The sequence below is a fragment of the Condylura cristata genome, unplaced genomic scaffold (assembly GCF_000260355.1).
Source record: "Condylura cristata isolate star-nosed mole 26May11 unplaced genomic scaffold, ConCri1.0 scaffold00040, whole genome shotgun sequence".
In the NCBI taxonomy this organism is placed as follows: Eukaryota; Metazoa; Chordata; class Mammalia; order Eulipotyphla; family Talpidae; genus Condylura; species Condylura cristata.
In genome coordinates this window covers 1,714,002-1,732,038 of record NW_004567141.1, presented here as the reverse complement: position 1 = coordinate 1,732,038, position 18,037 = coordinate 1,714,002, and the positions used below count along the sequence as shown (strand labels likewise).

At 49.5% G+C, this 18,037-nt stretch overlaps 1 protein-coding gene across 1 annotated transcript in view; it reads left to right on the top strand.

The window, feature by feature from the left end:
- Positions 1–9,868: 9,868 nt before the first annotated feature.
- Positions 9,869–18,037, top strand: part of S100A10 (S100 calcium binding protein A10) — a 12,874-nt gene continuing 4,705 nt past the window's right edge. Inside the window, exon 1 of the mRNA XM_004693708.2 lies at positions 9,869–9,973. The gene's annotated coding sequence lies outside the window, so the exon portion shown is untranslated. The remainder of the gene's footprint in view (positions 9,974–18,037) is intronic.

Genomic DNA, 18,037 nt, shown 5'->3' with positions numbered 1-18,037 from the left:
ATGCCTTCATATTACTGTGATGACCAGAAAAATATATAGAAGTGTTAAGCGTTCAACATTTCTCACAGTATTCAAATCTTCTCTCAGCACGGCAGACTCTTTGTGACCTGTCCTTGGTGAGCCCGTGTCTTATTTCCTGCAGCCTCTGAACACACACTCCCATGTACCCACCAACCTTTAATCCCCTGCAGTTCTCTGGATGCCTCTCTTACTCCCCACCCCCCACACCCCCATTCCTTCCCTGGCTACTCTTATTCTCACTGCACATCAGCCCCCAGTGGCTCCTCTTAGCAAGCATCCTCTGGCGTCCCTGCTCTCTGCTCTGGGCCCAGCAACAACTCAATCACATACTTTTCGTCTTTACATGCTTTCTTTGTCTGCCAAGCCTGCTGGTCTCTGCTCCTGAAGGCAGACACCCTGTCTTTATGTCTTTATCCTCAGAACTTAGAGAGTGTCAGCCATGTCGTTGGTATGCAGTACATAACTGCACATAAAAAAAGTGATTTCTAAATACTGATTATTATCCTCATTTTGAAGGTGAAGAAACAAGTTCCAAGAAGTTAGGTAACATTCTCTACATTTTCTGCAGCTAATGAATGGGAGGACATGAATCCAAATTCCAATTTTTTGATTCTCTTTCTACTTCATTGAACACAAGAAAATGTGTGTGTGTATTCTTGTATGTTGAGTCAACTTGAATACAGGGAACGTTCAACAAACTGGTAATCCATCTACTGTTATCTTTTATGAATAGGTTACATTGAGAAGTTTGAATGCCTTTTTCAAATGCAAGGTTTGGGGGCTTCCCTAGTGATGCAGAAGTTAAAGTCTCAGAGCTATCAAGCTATCACTAGTCACTGTGGCCTGAGTTCAATCCCCAGCCAGGGAGCTGACCCACATGGCACGGCAGACCTCTCCCACACACCTGCTGTGCCCCTCAGCAGTGTACTTCATTGATCTGCCTGTTCTGCTCCCCACTCTGTCTCAGGTGAATCCTCTCACCCTCTGCACCTCTGGCCTACACCCCAATTCTTGTATGCATAAGCAAATAACAATAAATCTTTTTTTAAATGAAAATTTTTAACTCCATGTTTATTTCTGAAATAGATTATAGATTTTAAGTGACATTTTTCAAAAAATGGAAACTGAGTGTGTCAGGCTGAGATGGGATATAAGGGCACTTCCATGAATCCTCCCTGCCTCTACTTGGGCACCCCAGTAGGTCTTAAACACAGGGCATGGTGTTCTGTGAGACCATGTTCTCAGTGACCATGTTGCCCAGTGACACACACTTCCTGCCAATATCCCCTGTATTCTGCCCAGAATATGCAGCGCACATCTCTGTCCCCAGAGGACCTGCTGGCATTGAGGGAGACAGTGTAGCCACTTCTAACACCCTAACAAGGGCTATGAAATGCCTAGGGAGGCCTCAGGACCAACACCCAACCCCAATCTGGGGTGTGTCCAGAGAGGCTTCTTAACAGAAATGATGTCTGGTCAGAATCCTGAGGGTGTCTGGCCCTAGAATCAGCCAGCACCTCTCTTCCCAGCTTTCCTTCACTGCCTTCCCTTCCGGCCCCTCTCCTTGCCTGGAGAGTGAATTCCTCAACTACAAGGAATGCGCAGTGTTTACCCCTGCATTCCCTGAGGTGCCCAGCCCAACAGCTACACCCAGCTTTCCAAATCCCAGTCTGAGCCTCTCATCACAAGATGGCTGAGCCTGGCTGGGCAAAACTATGCTGAAGCCAGGCCGCCTGCCAGGACCCCAGCCTGACCACAGCATTCAGGCAGGGAGCAGTAGGCCATTGCCCGGGAAGCAGTTCTCTGTAAAATGACAACAGAGAGAGCCAGGTCTTCTCTATAGCTCACCCTGCCAGAGACGAGGCAAACAATTTAAGACTTAAGCACAAGCCAGTCATTTCCACCTAGAAATTCCATCAGCATCGTGTTCAGTACCTTCCTTCCCAAACCTGTTTCCTGCATTTGGAAGGCGCCGTGATGCGCTAGGTAACCCGGGCTGGGGAATTCCAGGTGGTTGTGTTCCTAGGGCTCCTTCGTGCCCTCAGCTCAGTGATGAGGGCAGCTCCCTGCCATTGCTTCTGCAGATTCTTCCCAAATCTGTAACTTCCTGTCCACTCTCCAACATCCTAGTTCCAGCCTGCACGGACACTGGTTTTGCCTCCCTCGCCTCCTGGTCCCCATTCTCTTTCATTCCAGTCATCAGTATTCTGCCTTCTGTGGTCTAATTGTGTCTACAATTTAAACCTGTAGCCTAAAACTCAAAGCATCAGTATGAGACTTCATTCCTCACCCAACCCCTCTGCTAGCCTCTCGGGATGTTTCTCCACCTAAGCCCAGCACACTGCCCCCTCTGCATTTTATGTATGTTTGTCCTCCCCGGGACTGCCCGCTCTCAGTCTCCTCTCTATGCCTATCAGAGGCGCTGGTGACCCCCACCTTTAATACTCCTTTCAAATCCTACATCATACGCGGAGTTATTCTTAAAACTCAGGGAGCCAGCTGTTCTGAATTGACTGTCTATGCCTGTGCAACCTTGGCCACACATGCACAACCTCCTATCAGAACAGTGTGCAAACACGCCCCTTGTTCCTGCCTGGACATGGTTATGTTCCTACACCACTATCAAGTTGTTGTTTTACCCAAAGCAAGGCAGTGTGGGGCAGTGGCCAGCAGGAGACTTTGACACTAAGCTTATCCAGATTCCAACAGGTTCCTAAATATGTCCTTAGTAAGTTATCTAACCTCTCTGTGCTCTCTTCCTTATCTGAAAGCAGACTTAGCAACTTACGGGCTTTTGTGAGTCTTAGACGCAATAAATGTAAGCCACAATAAATTATTACTCTAATTGTAATACTTCTTAGAGTGGTTATAAGGAACAAATACGATCACCTATGAGACAGAATTCTGTAGACTATAAAATTCTGTTAATTTTACTTTTTGATAAGCAAGACATGGAGCACATTTCTGTTCTTACATGGTGTGACTGGCATAGGCCCCAACGGTGTCCCTGTGATTAATAGCAACTTCAACCTCCATAACCAGGCACTTTGACTTTCAGAATATCTGTGCTCAAACTCTTAGAATGAACCACTAAACATGTCAACCAGTAAAACTGCCCTGATTGAGGCTTTGGTCCATATGGCGCCAAACACTAGCCCAACCTAATATCTCTGATTTCTATTTCATCATTCTGGAGGACACACCTTGTACACAAAGCACTGCTCAAGCCCCCACCCCACCCACCACAAATACCACCAAAGCACTGGCCAAACCGGGTAGAATGCGAATCTGCTTCACAGCCTCCATCTCTCAAGCCAGCTCCATAAGCTTCCGGCCCAAGTTCAATCCCGGCATTTCTGGACAAGGGTCATAGTTCCTCTGGGTCAGGACCACTCAGAGAAAGCTACTCACTCTGCAGCCACCAGAGGGTCCCCCAGCATTAGCTAGAAAGCAGGGACACACCCTCCTGCCCCACACAAACCTCCAGTCTTGTCTCGCGCAGCACCTCCCAGCGGCTTCCCCTAGCTCCAACCCGGAAATGGGACTGCCTGGAAATCCCAGAGCTGGCTGAGGCTAAACCTCTGAAACGCCAGTTCATACCAGACAGCCAGCTCATGAGGAGCTGAGTGACCAGGGCCCCATGAAGGCCCTGAGTCTTCCCCAACCACATTCTAGTATCATTAATGAACACAGAGTTTCTGGGGCTTAAAAAGCGTTCCCTTCAGCAGCCCCTAACACTTCTGCCTGGGGTACCACTTACTCTCAAGTTTTAGTAAAGAAGTGGGAGTTGCAGCAGACCTCAGCCCCATGAGGCGTGGGTCCTATCTTACAGAGTTGTCCACTTGCTTGGGGTGCAGACAGTCTGAGATCGGTCCTGGCCTAATTACTTAACTCAAGGTACAGGATCTTGTTTTCTTCCCCCTGCAAGAGCCCTGGGAACTCAGCATTCCTTATAACCAAGTTTTTCTTTGTCCATCACCTCGGTCCATAACATAAGCAGATTGTTTATGACAGTTTTGTTTACCTTTTTGAGGTTTTGTTTAAAAAGTTGGACATATTCAGGGAAATATTTGCAAACAATTAGATGACCTTGAAAAGCTGACTCCTACATTAAGGGTGACAGCACAGAAACCACCTCATACGATCCCCATAATAACCTACCTCCCAGGTTAGGAATTCAAAGCCAGTTTATGAATAAGGGAACAGAGGAGCAGAGACTTAGGTTGGCACAAAGCCCCCTTACGGGACAGCCTGGATACCACAGCACAGTTCTGCTGGCTCCAGCCTATCCTCTGATTATAAATAGCCATTAAGGTAACATGGCAGGGGTGGGAGGGTGTCTCAGGGCATTCCAGCACCCTGCTATGAGGCAAATACTACTATGATGTCTATTTTCTAAATGAGAAAACTGAGATTTGCAAAGATTAGGTGACATGTCCAAGATGACATTAGTGCACAAGTGACAAAAAATATGATCTGCTCCCAAGCCCATGCTCCTAACCCCTGTGTTCTCCTCACTTCACCCCAAGTCACCCCTGCTTTTGCCCACATGCCGCAAGCACAGTAGTGGCTTTCCAATTCCCATCTTAGACCAAGCCCAAGCCCCACTCCTGTCCTCCACCTGAAACACTTCCTCTGAGCCTCTTCTTTGCTTGCAACACTGCTTCCCCTTCTTCCTCAAAGTCTGGGTTGTAATGTCCCTCTGAGCGCAGTGTTCCTGACAGCCTCCTGAAAATGGGTTTGCAGGATTCCTCTCTTACCCACTCCCTTGTTTTGTCCATCACAGCACTCATACACCCTACCCACATTTTATATTAGTTACATTTTTCCCTTTACTTGTATTTTATTTGTCATCCCCACCAAGATTGTAAGGCCCATCAGAAAAGAAATGTGTCAGTCTGCCTCAGGCACTGGCATGCTTAGAACCCAAGACCTGTTGGATGTTACTAGGTACTCAGTATATATTTGATCCATTATAATTCCTACAGATTGCAGCTCCCCCATAGAAGAAAGCAGGCAGTTCTCAACCTCAAGCTAGGGGTTGTGTATGCATGCATGTGTGTGATTTAAAGCTCAACTTCTGTTGCTCCGAGACTGGTGGCAGAACATTCTGCCTGGAGAAACTCCATCAGTCCGGTTCTCCACTGAGAGCCCCAGTCTGTGCCTGCTCTCTAGAACCTGCAGCGACTGGGGGCGGCTGTGTGCCTCATGGCTATTCATCAACTGTTTCATTCCTTTTCCTTGCCTCAAAGACCATTGTGTATCTGTACTTTGCCCAGAAGGACATTCATGTTCACAGTGGTGAGATAAATTGCCCAGAGCCTGGCAACCAGAAGTAGGAGTCACTTGCCCCCCCTTTATCCACGGTCTCCTGGTACTTCCAGAAACAAGCTCCAAGAGTCTCGGGTGCCCTAGGAAAGGTACCCCCTCTCAGTACTCCACCTCCAAAGCCCTAAGGGATCCTGTACTCTGCCATGCAAAATAGGGGGCCCCTGAAACCGGACACACTACCTCTCAATTCCACATGGGGGCACAGGCTTCTCTCTCCTGGGAAAACCCTTATACAATGGGGCTGATTTCTTCTTGCCCTATAAGATCTACACACACAACAAACACACAAGAGATACCCCCAACAAGACTCTTCCCTAAGAAAATTAATATGTGGGCAACAATGTTTATCTAAAAGGAGTTCTTTTATATAAAATTATTATTTATGACATTTGAAAAATGGTAACTGCCTAAAAGGTTTTTAAAAAGGAAAACTTTCATTATTCGTGCACCTTCTGTAGGGTATGCTAGTATGGAAGTTTGTTATTCGTTGTGGATATTGAATCCAGCAAAAAGTCTTCTCCGGGCAAGGTTAAGTCAGTGTCTGTCCACTGGCATGCCACAGAGGACTGCTGTGGCTTCTCATGCAGGCTTGTCATGGACAGGTAGTTTCCTTTTGCACTGACTGTGATGCTGCCTTTGATCAGGCTGAGAGAAGGCTGATCAGTGGCTTCTGTGAGGTGGCAGGTGAAACTCCAGGCACACCAAGAAAAGAAGGAAGCAATTAGCATGTCCAAAGGGCTTCACTACATGAATGTCTAAGAGGAATGAACAGTCAGTGTGCACAAAGGTCACTCAGTGCCAAAGGGTGATCCATATAGACGTATGATTACTATACAGGCAAATGCATCCTTTGGAATGTTCTGCCTAAAATACAAGCACTCAAGAACGCTATTCTATTGGTTAGAGTTATGCTGTGACAAATAACGCCCTGGTCAAAGTGTTCTTTCTCACCACGTGGCTAGTCCGGTGAGGGCGTTCCTGGCCAGGAGGCTGTTTTTCCTCCACTTGGTGATTCAGGGACCCAAGCACCTTCTGACTAGCTCTTCTATCCCTTACAGCCTGAGTCCAGCATATGGAGAAAAAGAATGTTGCAAAAGTCACCTCTGAATCCCCACAAGACACATCACTTGCAGCCTGATTGTAATGGTGACAGTCAGAGCCTCATGTAGGTGAATGGTCCTAGGAACACGAGCCCCGCTAAGGAGCCTCTTCCCAGCAACACCTCTACACAGAGGAGAAGGCGTGCTTCTGTGGACCACTGCCCTCGTCCATGAGGCCCTCAACCCAATGAAGTGTGAAGCACTAGGTAGCAGGTTTTGTTGCATGTTTTATGCTATGTGATGGAGAAGTGGAGAAAAACCAATACTACCTCATTGGGAAAACAATGCCTCCTGCTCCCAGTATTTTGTACATAGATTGAACCACAAACCTGGAAGACAACCTCATTAAGGTTAAAAAAAAAAAAATTCTGGGCCCTCCCTGGTGGTGCAGCGGGTTAAAGTAGAGCACTAAAGCTTAAGCCACTTCCGCATGAGTTCGATTCCCGCCTGCCCTGGAGGTGACCACATGGCGTGGCAGACCTCTCCTGACCCGCCCGCTGCTCCCCTCAGCAGTGTACTTTGTCAATCTACCTGTTCTGCTCCCCCCTCTGTCTCTGGTGAACCCTCTCACCCTCCACATCTCTGGCCTGTACCCCAGTTCTATATGAATAAATAAATAAATCTTTAAAAAAAAAAAAAAACTTCTGGGTATTTTATCTGGAACTTTCCTTTATTGCCCATTTTCACTCCAGGGACCACATTGGCTCAGGCCTCTGTGCCCATTCCCCTGATGGCAATTTGGTCTGCTGCTCACAATATAGCCCCCCTTGAGCCCTGCTGCCCCAACATCCTTGCTCACTCTAATTTCTTGTTCACTCTAGTTCAGGAGCTGACCCTGGCCTAATTGGTTGTCACAGAGCTGGCTCTAGTGCGTACATGTGGTTTCTGAGGCACAAGTGCTTTCTGGAGAAAGAACCACCTGGAACCACTTCTGGAGAGAGAGCGGACATCAAGTGGTGAAATGCCACATGAAGGCAGGGGTAAGGTCCGTCCTGCTGGCCATCTTCACCATCATATCCTCAGACACTTTGCACACTGTTTCAAAAGCCCGGGCCCCTTGCTTCCTGTGGAGCTGACGCCTCAGGGACCTCAAAACCCTCAGAGGCTGACTGGTGGCTTCAGAGGAGTGGAAGGAAACTACATTGTCACTGAGTAACTTGTTGTAGAAAAGAAGAACAAGTGAATGAATGAGTATTCATGATCTTGACATATTGACATAGAAAATAGTAAAGATAAAATATTTGCGACAAAAATAGAACACATAGTCAGTGTGATTATAATTTAGGAATCTCACATCAAAAACAAAAAGAATGAAACTTTCAATACTTCCTAGTCTTGCAATAAATATGTATCATCTAGCCCACCAAAGCGTTCAGTAGCAGTTCTTACAATGACTGTCATTTGCCAATTCAGGCCTATGCCTGACAACTCTCCCCGGAAAAAATGGATGGAGCCCATTAAGGTGAAAAAAAGGCTCCTGAGGTGTTTCTTCCCATTTTATTGCTCATTTTTTTAATTAGGCAAATTTTATGTGTGGTAAATGGTAGGAAATCTAGGTCCATTTGGTTCAACACATTTCTCTTAACTCCCTTAGGGATCAGTTCAATCAGTTCAATAATGTAGCCTCATTTAAAAAAAAAATCACTCCCAAATTATGTAAATATTTGTATTATACATTCATTAAAAGACTAGATAAGAAAAGATACAGAGTATCTTTGGTTCCTGTATTAGAAACAATTTTCTTTTGTATACATTGCTATATTTTCCAAAACCTTCTACCTTGTCTACAATCAGCTTTAAAAATCCCTGGTGTTATGTTTTTAGTCTATCTAGTGTTCCCTCCTGCAGAAAATGTTCTGTCCCCAACCCCAAGGACACCTGGAAGGCCCTCCTCACCCTTCTCATAATGTCCTCCACATTTCACTGAGCTGCTGGAGGTTGTTTGCTTATCCATCTCCCAACAAGACTGCTCTTAGAAGGAAAGGACTGATTCTGCAATGTCTCTGAATCCCCAGGGCCTAGCACTTAGATTAAGCATTCCTAAAGGCTTGTGGATGAGATGAAGAAGTCAAATAAGAAGTATACAATTTGCAGCAGACCTTTCCTGTCCCTCCCGCTGCCCCCTCAGCAGTGTATTTCAGTACACCTGCCTGTTCTGCTCCCCACTCTTGTCTTTGGTGAATCTGCTCACACACACACACACACACACACACACACCCCTCTGGTCTGTATCCCAGTTCTTGTGTGCATAAATAAATAAATCTTTATTAAAAAATAAAAGTAGGCAGTTCAGGTGTCTGCACTCTAAATCCAGATGCATCTCTGTGACTTCAGGGATCCAAGGTTTGCTCCAAGGTTGGCCTAACCTGGGGCTTGGAAAGAACCTGGAAAGCAAATGAGAAGATTTTGAACAACCACTGCCCACCCCTCATCCCCAACAGTTCCGCACCCGGGTTGTTGAACCCAGTGGGAGTGAGAGTTGAAATCCAACTTAGGTTTTCCTGGCAAATGTCAAGATTAGTCACATGAGGGCACTTGGAGGATTCCCCCAGTCTGCTCATTCCTTAGGCATCACTCACTTAGGGAAGGTCCCCACGGAACAAAGGAAACCCCAGGCCTTGGGGCTGGCCTTTTTCCAACAACAGCTGGTAGCAGTTTGCATTTAAAACTAAACCACAATTAAAATAAATGTGGGGGGGGGGGCAGGGAAGTACCCACTGGCTAGAACTTAGGTTCTAACTGTCTTCCAGAAATTTCTTCTAGAGGGCTGTGAGAGCCATGCAAGATCAAAAAGAAAGCTTTGAAATGTAAAGTTTAGCATGAAATTTAAACCAACGCCTGGTTCAATAATGGATGTGTACTGTTCCAGAGCCTGTGAGCTTCACAGTGCCCACCCTGTAGGAACCGACGCCAGCAGAGCGCTGGGTTCTCTGCCAGAGGCCGGTGGACCTAGGAGGCTCTCAGGATAGCCGTCCAGGAGCCTCATCTGCGAACAATTCCATCTGACCCTTCTCGAACTCAGGCTCCTGCCCCTCCCTCAGTGTCATCGAGAAAAACTAATTCCTAGACCTGTAGGTTGCCCAAGAGCTGTTCACGGTCGGTTCTGAGTCAGGGCGCCTCCGCACCCACGGACCGCCTAGATTCTTTGATTTCCGCACTCACTCACTTTTTAAATTCAAAGCCGAGGGGAAGGGCTCGGCTAAGGGTGGGGGAAATATTTGAGTGCCTCTGGGAGTAAGTGAAGTTTACACTAACAGCTCTCGCTGGGGGCAGTACAGGCCAGGTGCGAGGTGCGCGGGCGCAGCGGCACAGAGAGCAGGGTGTGAGCGGCGCGGGGTGTCTGTGCTCGGGGGAGGAGTAGGGGGTGGGGTGAGCGGAGGCCAAGATCACCCGCCCAAGCTCCTCCTGCTAAGGCCCCCCCCCTCCGGCGCCCAGCGTACTAAGGCGCCCGGTCCGCCGCGCTCCGCTCACTGGCCGAGTATCCCTGCTAACGGAGCGTCCCCCTTGCGCCTCCGGCCAAGGTGAGTTCTGCCCTCTGCTCCCCGACCCGGCCCCGGGGGTAGCACCTCCGCGGTTGTGCAGACCCACCCGGCCCGGCTTCCAGGGATGCCCCAGGCACCCGGGGTCTCGTTGGGGAGTGCCTGCGGGGGAGGGATACCCGCTTTTCCGCGCTTGGGGCAACACCTTAGCGAGGCGAACCGCGTCCCTCCCGGACGCCCGCGCGCCCCAAGCCAAGTCCTTACGGAAGGCGGAAGGGTTTTGTGTGCTTTTAGTTCAGGGCCTCGGTAACGGCGTTCCCGATCCGCTTTCTCCAACTTTTTGGGTCCTCTTTCTTTACTCCCACTTTCCTAGTTTCCAGTAGTCCCTGAGCTATCCGAACCCCCTCTTGCGGCCCCCACCCCGTCTTGGCCAGCATGTTTCTTTGTGCTACTAGCTGACCACTGTCCACATGTTCGCAGCCTCCTCCCAGCTGGCTGGCTCAGCAGACTGGCGGAGAGCTGGGGAGGGTCGGGGTCCGGGGTGGGGGGGTGGCTGGGCAGCCGGCAGCTGTGGGATTCCACTTTTCAGCACTCTTCTCGGTTCCTCATCCTAATAGTCAGATTGGGCTTCCTGTTGTTGTCTGCTAGAGGCAGTTCTCACTAAGAGAGGTCTATTTGCTTTCTTTATAAAACAGGTTTTTTGTTTGTTTGTTTGAGTTTTTTTGTGTTTTTTTTTTTTTCAGGGGGCAGGGAGCTCTGTGAAGTGATTTCTCTACTTCCCTTTTTGCTAGCTTAGTTAAACAAGGGGCCTAATGAGGGAGCTTCTAACCCATTAATCTGGCCCAGTGCAATGAACCAGACGTTGCTGGCGCCTGGTCACAGTTTGAATTTGGCCAAAGACAGCGATTGCTCCAGCCTTAAGGGCCCCACCTTACCGGTGGTGAGGAAAGCAGAGCAGTGCGGCAGCAGGCCAGGCACAGGGAGTCCTAGGCTGCATCCTGAGATGAGTTAAGCCCACCCTGCCTCCCTCCCCAGGGAAGGAGGGAAGCTGGGCTCACTCTGCAGGCGTGGCTAGCACAAAGGACTCCGGATTCTCCTGTGGTGGTGGAGGCCTGTGACTCAGCTGTGAGACCATGTGGGTGTGGCTCCTCTAGTTCTAGATATGCTCTTGCAGATGGCTCAGACAGAACTGTATCTAAAGGAAAAGGAGAACTGTGCCATCTTAGAGGGCATTTTCCAACAGGAAGTGAGTCATACCAGAATTGGCCTGCATTCTGAGGAGGACTCTCTTGACCAAACCGTGGGTGAGGCAGCAATTAGATTGGCAGGGCCATGGCCAGACGCTGCTGTTTGCTTGCTGGCAGGCTGCCCCAACTTCACTTGGGAGGTAGCTATTCCCGTTAAGAGGTTTGCAGTTGCTGCAGATTTTTTCCCCCTGCAGCTTGAGTTTGAAGCTGCAGCAATGGGTTTTTATATCCTGTGCTTCAGGTGAGGCCAAGCCCATGCATACTACTGTCAGTGATCTTTGTCTCCTAGGGCTTTTCAGCAATTTGTTAACGGTCATGCCAGGTCTGGGACAGGAATGAATTTATACGACTCATCTGAAATGCCTTCATCAGCCCTTCCCCCCAGATTCCTATGTAGTTTCTATTTATTTAATCAGCTGTTCTAAATGGTGTGTACCGTCCTGCAACTAGAGCTACTTTATTCATCATTTGGAGTTTCTTGTTTCAGTTCTTTGAATTTTCTTGAGGGTTTGGTAGGCATAAAGCCTGCTGGTTTGGGGTGATGGATTTTCCTGTATACAACGTCATAAAGGCCTTGTCTTCCCATGTCTGGCCACCCCAGTGAGGTCAGGCCTTGGGCTGGGTGGAGCCTCCCTGATTTCCACTGACAGTTCCAAAAATAAGACTTTTTTAGTGTACTACCCATTTTGTATGCCCTTGGACACAATCCAGTCTTTTAAAGTTGAGGAAACAATAGAATCCTTTCAGGATTATAATGTATAAATTTGCAGTAGCATGCTAGAAAAACCGGACGAATGTTTAAGATCTTTCTTAAGCGTCTCATTTTCCTGGGAACTCAACAATTTAGGAATCTCACATCAGAAACAAAAAAGAATGAATGTACTTATTTTTAACAATTGTCAGCACTTCTTAGCCCTTTACTAAATAACTACCATCCAACCCACCAGTGGATTCAATCATAGTTCTCTGACAATGATGTCATTGGCCAGTTTTAGCTGATGCTTGACAAATCTTCGAGGAAAACGGATGGATCCTACTGAGGAAGAAAAGACTTGAGTTCTTTCTTCCAATTGAATTGCATCTAGAACTTTCCTTTGCTGCCCACTTTTTTAGTGGACAGGTTTTATGTTTGGCAAAGGGCGGGAGAGACAGCCTGGCTCTAAATCCAGTGGCTCAACTATTGTTTTCTGAATTCCCTCTAGGGATCAAATTCAAGAATGCCTTCTGGTTCGATTTAAAAAAAAAAAAATGTGTTTTTCTCTTCCTCAAAGCAAAAACCAAAAAAAAAAAAAAATCCTCAAAGCAAAAGAAAGAAAGAAGACCTCAAACACATTTTAAATGACAGATGTTTGTTTTTTAATAACAGCCTGCCACTTTTTTCTGGGTGGGCTGAGAAAATTGGGGTATAGACAAGATACAGGAGATTAAAGTAAAGCAGCCCTCTGACTCTTAGAAATACACTTTTTGAAGTCACAGTCTGGATCTGGGAACGGGTCCAGAGCAAACATATGGGACTATACAGGAACACTTTTTGCAGGAAGCCTCCTGCATCCCGACCACTCATGGGAGAATCCAAATTTACATTACTGCCTATTTCATTTTTTTAAACGTCTATTTCATCTGTTTATACGTACAAGAGCTGGGGTGTAGGCCAGTGGTGTGGAGGGTGAGCAGATTCACCAGAGGCAGAGTGGGGCAGAGCAGGCCAACTGCCTGAAATACACTGCTGAGGGAAGCAGCGGGCTGGTGAGGCAGGAGAGGCCTGCTCCACCATGCTCCCTGGCCAGAGATGGACAGCTTAATAGGTCTGAGACTTAACTCTTTGTGCCACCTGGGAGGGCCCTCTCCTTTCATTCTTAATGAGTCCATGAGCAGTCTCGAGCTCACAGTTCCCAGCAGGACACTACGTATGGGGACTTCGCTCAAGGAGCCCCCCCAATCTAGAAACAGATTTACAATTAGCTCAAGGTCAGGACATCTATTTAAATAGTCTGCACTAGCTGGTGAACCCTCAAAGGCAAGCACCATGGCATATTCTTGTGCACACACACGTGCCTAACACCATGACCAGGACAGGCAAAAGTTCTGTGTAGGAGACCCCAACATGAAACCTGGGTTCCCACCACTGTGACTAAATTTGTGAAACCTAGAATTTTCTGTAGAGAAAAAGCATAGGAACTTCCAAGCCTCCACTCTTGAAATCTATTGCCCCAGTAAACAAGCATAGGGCACTTATAAACATCAGACTAAAGTGATTCAACAGAAGAATGAGGGAACAATGAAGTAATTACAAACTGCTCAGTAGTGAGAGAGCAGAGCCATCCAGAAGTGTGGAGTAGAAAACAGGGTGAACTAAAATGCCCCTAAGGAGAATGAAGTGGTGTCAGGGTCTGGCCAGACCTGTTTAGCAGGACACTTATTCTCCCTGGGTTTTTGGAATGTGCTGGCCTGTATGCTGTCTGTTCCTCTCCTAGGTCAGCCCTTTCTAGGCCCTTCCCAGCTCACATCCTGCTGAGCTCTGAGCTCCAAGGTTTTCAGCCCAGACCTGGGTAGTCACCCCTGCACCTCTGCTCCTGCCGAGGGGATTGTTTGATTTCTTCATTCAGCACTTACTTAATAGTTCATGGATAAAGCAGAGTAACTCACACTTCTTAAGCAAGAGACACTCAAATGTACACTGGAGACACAGCTATGGGTTGAGTGGTTGAGTGTTTCAGGGGCTGCAGGCCTCCAGTCACAGAGTGCCCCCCGCCCCCGCCCTGGAGTGAGGCTTGCAGAGTGAGGGGGCTGGGGTGGGGGGCGCGTAAAGGACAGATTTAAGTCCCTAAACCCAGCCTCAGTGACCAGCATTCAGCACTGCAGGCAGCCCTGGTCATCGGGGAAGTCAGTGCACCAGAGAAAAGCTACATGAGTTCAAGGGGGCACTTTGGGGGCTGTTGCATGTTTCTGGGTCAGTCACTTATGTCTATATAACGTTGGGGCTACATTTTTCTTCTCCACTTGTGCATGATCTTCCCTCACCCTCCACCAAACCTCCCCTGACAGTGCAGGGCCCCCTTCTCTCTCTTCCCCACGGGCCAACCCTGCCCACTGCTGTTCCCTCCAGTAACCAGAAGATTTTTCACCAACTGTGTTTCTTGGTTATTTTCATCCCACAGATAAGTGAAAGCATCTGCAGTCTTTCTCTCACTTTCTGACTTATTACTTCATTTGCCATATAAACCGATTCTCAGTGGGATATTACTCAGCCACTAAAATGCTGACGTAGTGCCTTTGGGGACAAAATGAAGGGACCAGAGAGGACAGTTGGGGTGAGCTTCGCCAATGTGCCTGCTCACCCAAACAGAGCTACTTACTTGGAGCCCTGGCCAGTGCCCGGGGCACAGGGCACCCAGGAAGCTGGGGCAGCTCTGATTTCAACAGTGTTCTCACCTGATGCCTTAGCACTCCTGGGTGTGGCCTTTGTGTGGCTTTCTTACTGCGAAGCTCTCCAGGACACGTGGACAGTCAGCTGGTGCCATGGTCACACCCGGTGAATGAAACATCAAGGGGAACGGGGGGTCCCCATGCCGTGGGGCAGGGATGTGACTTTAGGTGGACAATGCCACCCCTCCTGAATGTATGAAGTGACCTGAGGCCTGAGTGTCACCCAGGGAAGACTGGCCTCACAGGCTCAGAGAAGGTACTCGAGGGTGGACATTCCTCAAAGGGTTTCCTCAGCCGATGAGCTCCTCATTGGCCTGTTTCCCTATGTTGGGGGCCTCACCCTGCTGTATTCCCTTCTCTGCTGCTGCACCATACTGCCCTTCAGCTCTGACTTGTGAGGAAAGTAAACTCAGTATCCCACAGCCAGTTCCAAGCTCTGGGACCTTGGGGTCTTGGTCATAGAGTGCTGTGCCCCTCCGACCTTAGGCACAAGTATTCCTGAGCCCCTGTGGCTGCTCACTCTTGAATTATTTCAGAACTGGGGTGAAACCCCACATTGTTCTCCTAGAGGTGACTCCTTCACTTCTGTTCTCTTAAGTTGCTGGATTTCTAGAACTGAAGCTGGGAAGGAACTCCCCAACCAAGCCTACTACCATCCACCTCTGTATGGAGGATGGGGGGTGAGATCCTGCGGGAAGAGAGGGAGCGTGTGGCTGCCCTGGAATTCATCTCGTAGTGGACCTTGAATTGTTCACTTGGGACTCTCTCCAAGAGAACCGCCTTCCAGATGAATCATGCCAGACTGGATTCTAGCATTCTCTTGGGTAGTACAGTCTTTGGCAGGCTGGTTCCTGCATTTTTCTGGGGATTAGGGAGTAGAATTTATGGTTCATAGATATAATTGCTCAGTCCTCGGGTTCACCAGCTGCACCTCCTTATCTGTTGAATACACATCTGTCAGCAACAGGAAACAGCCAGAAGCACATTTTGAGTTCCCATATGACTCTTCACAGGGGAAGGTGCCAGCCAGCTCCTCCGTCTGCTTGGGCTTACAACCCATTCTTGCGATTTTGGGGGGAAATGAAGTGAAAACAGGTTCACCTGTTTCCTTTCCTGTAGTGGGTTTTTTTTTTTTTTTTTTAAGAGTTATTTATTCATACAGAACTGGGGTATAGGCCAGACATGCGGAGGGTGAGAGGATTCACCAGAGACAGAGCAGGGTGCGGGTAGAACAGGCAGATCGACGAGGTACACTGCTGAGGGGAGCAGCAGGCGGGTCAGGAGAGGTCTGCCGCACCATGTGGGTCAGCTCCGGGGCAGGCAGGGATCGAACTCATGCAGAAGTGGCTTTCAATTGTCAGTGCTGCGCTTTAACCCGCTGCGCCACCAGGGAGGGCCCCCTGCAGTGGTTTTTAGGTGAAGCCAGAGCTACTTTTTTAGGGCCAAAGCATGCCTTCTGATGAGCCCAAATCTCCCATGCTCCTATTCAGCACCGGCATTGGGTCTTGGTGAGACTGATCCCCACCTCAGTCATCACACCTGAATCTACTGATATGACATGTTTCCCTCTTGTAAATGCCTCACGATAGTCTCTGGGGAGTAGAGAGGCCGATGCAGTGCCCAGGGCCCCTGTACAACATACGCCAACCAGCTGTGGCCCATCAGTGTTGTCCCCTCCTGATCCAGAGAAAACCGGGGTCCCATTCGCATGTACCAGGCTGCATGCTGGAGACGTGCCCGGTGACCCGGTGACTAGCACTTCAAGTTCAGGAGCTGCTGCCCATCTACCCTGCCGCCTGGTGCTGGGACCCAAGCAGCCATCCATCCAGGCCGCCCTCCCTCGCTCCAGCCCTCCTCACCCCTTTTCTGTTCTTTCTGCTTGATGAGAAGCTGCTTAGTGGGGTGGGTGGTGAGCGCGGGGTTGAGGGAGGCCCAGGCATAATGCTGAAGGACCAAGTGGGAAGCAGTGACCAAAGTGTGGGCAGTTTCCTGGCTTCCCTGTGGTGGCTGGGCAAGAAGTATGCCAGGAGGCTCCCAGGACCTGCTCCCACTTGCCCCGGCCTGCTCCCCCATCATAGGTGGGCCCAGATAGCTAGGCTGCTGTGTTCTGTGAGGAGGCGTGTTCTGTGTTCCCAACACTCACTTCCAGTGTCCCATTCCCTTCCTGGGGGGGAGGGCTGGGGGGCCCTTGTTTCTTGCAGTGGCATCAGTCCCCATTCACGTGGCTGTCCTGAGGTCTGGGGTCTGCAGGGAGAAGCTCCGGCTGGGCCGGTCACCTTCCTGGCTTCTCCCGGCCCAGCAGCCCTGAGCCAGTCCCTTGTCCTGGCTTTTGTGTTCTGTTTTGGCATTACTGGGTTTCCTGGCCATAGCGCCCCATCCCCCTCCCAAGGGTATCCTCAGGAAGCTGCCCTTTGTATAGGTGCTGAGCTGCTAGAAGGGTCTGTCGGGCTGGCTCATGGCCAGTTGGGTGAGGCCAGAGTGTTCTTGGCCAGTGGGGGTGGCAGAGACTGGTTGTGGGCATACAGCACCTACGATCCTCTGTTGGCCGCTTGCACTCTGCCTACGCTCCTGCTGCTCCTCCGAGGCCTCTCTAAAGCTGCAGGTGGCTCAGGGAGCAGCAGCCCATCCTCTCGTCCTCCCGTCTCCTGAAGTCACCTTAGTTTTCTGGGATGAGGTAGGGACACCCCGAGCCCAGGGTTTGGCTTTGAGGAATGCCCCCCTCCTGGGGCGGAGGACTACTCCACTTTTCTTCTAGGGCCACTCTCAGGCCTGACTGTTGCAAGCTTTCCCCTGCCCAAAGCCAGGCCTGCCCTTCACCACCACTTCTGCCCCATGTCTGGGTCCAAATGCCCTTTGGGAAAGGGGGAGACCTGAGCAGCACAATACAAGGGCTCGGCCCTCAGGTCTGGACTGAGGCTAGGGCCAGAGCCACCAGAGTCACAGCAGAATAATCCCAAGAGAGGCCCAGTGCCCGCTTCCCTCTCAGGGTCCAGACCACTGCCTTCCTGGCTCCCCCTGCCCTGCACCCCTGAGGCCCCCAGCTCCTTGAACCTTCATTGCTCTTTGCAGCAAAGTCTCTGTCTTGCACCTCTCAAAAAATAAACTATGATAAAAAGCCCTTGCTCTCCTACAACACCTCAGATTGTGCCTAGCACTGTCAAAAGTACATCAGGTCGCCCTTCCTCGTGGCGCAGCAGGTTAAAGCGCAGCACTAAAAAGTGAAAGCCACTTCAGCATGAGTTCGATCCCCGCCTGCCCCAGGTGACCCACCTGGTGCAACAGACATCTCCTGACCCGCCCGCTGTTCCCCTCAGCAGTGTACTTCGTCGATCTGCCTGTTCTGCTCCCCACTCTGTCTCTGGTGAAGCCTCTCACCACCCCTGAGCCTCTGGGCCAGACATGCGGAGGGTGAGAGGATTCACCAGAGACAGAG